Here is a 6,000-nt window from a genome sequence, read left to right on the forward strand (position 1 = left end):
GTTGTGAAAACTCATCTTAGTGTCTCCATTCCAAACAATGGTGCCTGATTGAAACGGTTGGGAGCGCTATAAAATAACTGAAGCATGTGTTGGCTTTTGGCAGTAAGAACAATCTTTTATATTCACTTTCTTTAGATAATTTTGTTTCACCAAACTTGGCTTCATGGGATAATAGTCAGGTTACTAAGTGAGTTACATTATTTTATAAATAAAGCATTAGAATTATGCCAATACTTTCCAAACTCATTTCCTGTAACTAAGGCTTACAAATGTATTAGCATACAATAGTTTAAAAAAATACACTCATAATAATAATAATGGTGTTTCTAATTGACTAGAGTTAAAAATATATCTAGTAATATCAAACAATGTTAAAATATCTAGTGGAGAAATTAGATTTAACTCCAATAATTTCCATATATGATAGAAATATGACTTCACAAAGAGTACTGAGAGCTGTCACATGATCTTCAAGGTCAGTATCATCTGGAAGAAATATTTCTTTCAGGTCAACTAATAACTGCATGCATGAAGAGTCCAAAGGTCTTAAAAGGTATGGCCTTTACAAATGCTTTATAAGGTATAGCCTTTAGTAATAATTATAAAAGGTATGGTCTTTATAAATGCTTTATAAGGTATAACCTTTACTAATGATTGTAAATTGAATGGCCTTTACAAATGCTTTTGAAAAGGTATGGCCTTTACAAATACCTTTAGAGGGTACAGCCTTTATTAATGCTTGTAAAAATATGGTTTTTAGAAATATGTTTAAAAGGTGTGGTCTTTATAAATATCTTTCAAAGGTATGGCCTTTACAGTTATGTTTAGAAGTGGGGGAGAATGCAAATTATATTTTTGGATCTACTTACCTTAGAAAGCTCATTTTGCATTGTTTTTGTTTGGTCCTCGAATGTTTGACAATAAAAGTGACCCAAAACAACATGGACGAGAATGATTCAGATTTTTTTGCGAATACACCGATATAACTTTGTATCACTAATAACTGTATTACAAGTCTACATGTACATACAACAAGATACACCTGAATAGATATTACAATTAAATCCATGTATGAACAGACAATTATATAAATACAAACACAAATAATGATAAATGAAAAGTGCTATGAATACAGAACAATACTTGTAACTTTGAAGAATATAAAAGTTCTAATGGTACTAAAGGTGTAAATACAGGTAATATCTAATTTTTGATAGCTTTTAAATAATATAATTGAAAACAAGAATCTGTTGAAATGACTGACACTCTACTGGCCAAACAAAAATTTCCAAGAATAAGCAATATTTTTTATTTGAACAGTTGAAGATTAAAAACCAGCTGAGATTATTTTTGAAAAACTCCAGCTTTCCAAATTTGGTATTAACAATCGTTTCTTATATGGGTGAGTTTACATGTTCACAAGATACCTGTAAGTGTTGCACAGTCTTATATTAGTCATGGGTTTTGACCTTAAACTGGGCTAAATGGATTGAATATCATTGAGCTTGTCTCAGACACTGTGAAGATATACTCCCATGTGATGTTTGGTTAAATCTATATTATCTTCTTAACCACCAAGCTGTTGAACTGGCATTATACAAGCAAGGTATCTTCATATATATATATATATATATATATATATATATATATATATATATATATATATATATATATAATCTAGGTTTGATACAACTGCATTCATACTCAGTGCTGTCAAAGACTGTACATATGCTATAATTTGTATCAAATTAATTATAAACATAAGACCACGTTCATTCATTCAAAGTTTGAAAAGAATTAGAATAGGAAAGCTGATGTTATTGAGTTTTAATGTTAAATGGGAAGTGTGGTTGACAGGATAAACAATTCACTACATTTAAGAAGCACCACAGTACACTTTCCAGGGTAACTTCATGTAAGAGCTTTGGCAAATGCAATATAATATAAGAGATGAGAGAGATTGCAGTAAAAGTCGCTGGTATGGCTGAAAGCTTAATCAAGATATTAGACTTTAATATGTTTATTGGAAGTCAAATAAATAAAGAGTCTGGTCAAAATTAATTTCTGTTTGTACAAGTCACTCTTTTCATAAATGTAATGAAATATACAAATGCAAGCAATGGCCTTGACTTGACTTTAAGGTCAATTAGGTATATTTTTCAAACTCTGGCCTTCATAAAAGTGAAGATATACTGATGGCCAGAACTGCAATGTTTTCATTCTGACACAGCTGCACACTGCAGGTAGTATTCCTGTGAAAAACCCATGCTAATGCCACCCTTTATTCAAAAGGAGTAATAATAACAATATTTCACCATGGCCACAATATTATATTTTGAATGTCATATAAACATCATTTTCAATCAGAACCAACTGCATCCAGGTATTGCTATGGTGTTTAAGTGAAAATGCCATTTCAGTATGAACATCCTTTCAGGTATTGTTATGGTGTTTAAGTGAAAATACAATTTCAGTATCAACATCCTTTCAGGTATTGCTATGGTGTTTAAGTGAAAATGCCATTTCATTATGAACATCCATTCAGGTATTGCTATTGTGTTTAAGTGAAAATGCCATTTCAGTATGAACATCCTTTCAGATATTGCTATGGTGTTTAAGTGAAAATACCATTTCAGTATGAACATCCATTCAGGTATTGTTATGGTGTTTAAGTGAAAATACCATTTCAGTATCAACATCCTTTCAGGTATTGCTATGGTGTTTAAGTGAAAATGCCATTTCAGTATGAACATCCATTCAGGTATTGCTACGGTGTTTAAGTGAAAATACCATTTCAGTATCAACATCCTTTCAGGTATTGCTATGGTGTTTAAGTGAAAAAACCATTTCAGTATCAACATCCTTTCAGGTATTGCTATGGTGTTTAAATGAAAATGCCATTTCAGTATCAACATCCATTCAGATACATGTATTGCTTTGGTGTTTAAGTGAAAATACCATTTCAGTATGAACATCCATTCAGGAGAAGAAGTCATTTAAAGATTTTTAGGCTGTCCATCAAGGCAGCCATTTTGGAGGTTGGATCAGCATCATCTTAACAAAGGAAGAAGTACACATGTTAGAAATCAGTGCTTTTTTAAATATTAAAAGAAAACTTAGTACAACGATCCATTGAGGAGAAGTAGCTGTTATGAGAAGTTACAAAATGGTCAATGTGGTGTCCATTTTGGGAAGTCACATCTGCATCATTTTCATTAGGGACCAACTAATGTAGTTTGAAGTACTTTAATGCAAACCCAATGTCAATACAGCCATCTTAGAAAGAAAATGAACAATGACATGAATTCCAAATTGTAAATGATGGGGAAGTAACTAACTTCAGACTTGTAACAGTACAAGGCTCAGATATGCTGTACATGATATAATTCTTAAGATCTCAAAAAATGATGCTATGCCCTAAATATTAAGAGCTATGTCACAATTATGGCAATTGCACTTAGATATTATATTTATTTTAACATATGATGTTGGAAAGTGAATAAGTTCTCTGTGCCTGTCACTGAAAACTGATTTGTGTTCCACAAAGGATAATACATTTTATCTCGGCTTTACTTTGAATGACTCCTTCATAAATGGATTTCATTATCAATCTCTCTGAATAAAACAAACACATGAGTAAATCACAGATTGTTCAACAGTAACTTTCCAAAGTGATCCCAGTTATTTTGGTGAATTATTTTTTAAGACACAGAAATTAGAATAAGTCTTGCAAATATATTGTGTATAAGCAGATAACCAACCAATGAGATGAAAGACAATTTTGTCTTCTCAAAGCTACATACCTGTCACAGAGGCAGGAAAGTTGTCATTTTCATCAAGGACTGTTATATACAGAGTGGTTGTTACATTGACTACAGATCCATTGACATTTCTATGTAAATCAGTTGTTTGAATCTTAACTTGGGAAACAATAGAATACCTTATAATGTGTGCTTCTATTTGTTGAAGCATGTAATAAAAGGGAAGCAGCAGTCTCACTCAAAACCAATTATAATGTATATTTATTTGACTTTTCTATCCTTGAAAACCAAAATAAACACTGATAGAAATCTTATGGCTGTTGGCAACAACAGCAATGATAAAGCCACCATTATTTAAGTTTGAACCACATTGTATTCACAATACTGTTTCATTACTAATAGAACTTGGCTTTTTGGCTTTTAACAGTACTTGCACATTATTTCACTACACCATGCCAAGGAAATGGGAGCTGAGTGCTTTTCTCAAAGACATACCAAAGTGGTCAACACTGTCAGGCCTGTAAAGGTACTGAACCCACAACCTTTGAATTATGAGTCTAATACCTGACCAATTGATTTACCGAGTCTCCCTTTATAAATAATCATGTACAAACATACATACTAGGCATTCAGTAGAAAACCTGCAGCTTGCAGAACGAAGCAACTACTAAGGCATGTATGTACAGTTCTTGGTACAAATAATAAATACCTGTATTAAAACATAACTGTTTTGAGCAGTGAAGTGTTATGCCAGAATTGTTCTTTTTTCAAACTATTGAAATACTGTATGTAGAAAGCTGCATGCCTGATAATGTTAACTGATTTGAAATTATCCTTTAATCATTTGCTTATTAAATATTACCCAAATAGCAAAGACTTAAAAGCAGATGCACAAATGCATGGAGATGTCAAAGGATGGACAAAATAAATAATATACATGACAAAATGAATAATATACATGACAAAATGAAAAATATACATGACAAAACGAATAATATACATGACAAAATGAATAAGATACATGACAAAATGAATACATGACAGAATGAATAATATACATGACAAAATGAATAATATACATGACGATGAGATCGATAATATAGGGTATAATAAAATAAAACTGTATACAAACTGTAAGAGAGAAACTTCAATGATTGCTTGGAGGGTCAAAATCTATTGATTTTTGCAAGTAAATTTTTCCAGTGCTTGAATCATTGTAAAAGGTATTATCATTATCTGAACCTGCTATCCAGTAGGTGATGGTGTTATACTCAGAACTGTAATCCTTGTCAGTAGCAAGTACACTGAAAATAAAGACATACCAAATTTGTTTAGTTGGGCAAACTTTTGATACTTGTGTGAGATTTGAGAAAAATGACTTTTGAAATGTTCCCAGATACACATACTGTACATGGAAAAAATGTAACAAGCTAGGACTGCTGTCTTCATGTCTCTCAATGTAATAATAAATCATTTACAATTACAATTTAAAAATCAAACAAACTATTAACTATGCTTAGCCTTCTTGTGCAATTTCAGTAGATTTAACAATTTTACCATAAATCATATGTTATTACATATGGGGTATTATTATTATACTTGTTTTATGTAAAATCCTTTACCACTGGTCTGATACTCAGGTACTAAAGCTAAAGTACAATCATGCACTATGCCACTGTTAAGCAATGCTGCCTGGCAAAAATACTAAACGAAACAAGCTATTTCATTGGTCAGGGTATATGACACAGAACACAGGTTTTTGTGGAAACTATTTTTCTTTTTGGAGTGTCTCTGACCTTGATCTAAATGTCTGAACTTTTAACTCCAAAATAATTAATGTCTTCCTTATCTCAACTGCTAGGCCATCAACTGATTCCTCCTCTTAGGGTCTGTGACTTTGACCTTTAACATCCAAATGAATGTGTACTCTTTGTCTCACATACAAACCATTAACAAAATGCGGTCATATTTTGTGATAAAGAACTTTCTTCTCTGAGTCACTGTAACCTTGACCTTTTCACCCCCATCACCAGTTATCTTTCTTATCTCAGATGTAAGCTATCTGCAATATTTGGGTAAGGTATCTGGTATACAAGTTAAGTTATGGCGTGTAGACAATTGCCCTTCTTTAAAGCCCTGGAACCTTGGCCTATGACCTTTTCAAGCCTGAAATAAACGAGTTTCCTTCTTGACCCAAATTACAGCTGTTCATAAGGTTTGGTAATGGTGGAAAACTGGA

Source organism: Sinohyriopsis cumingii, chromosome 3, assembly GCF_028554795.1.
Source record: "Sinohyriopsis cumingii isolate HCF-2022 chromosome 3, ASM2855479v2, whole genome shotgun sequence".
NCBI lineage: Eukaryota > Metazoa > Mollusca > Bivalvia > Unionida > Unionidae > Sinohyriopsis > Sinohyriopsis cumingii.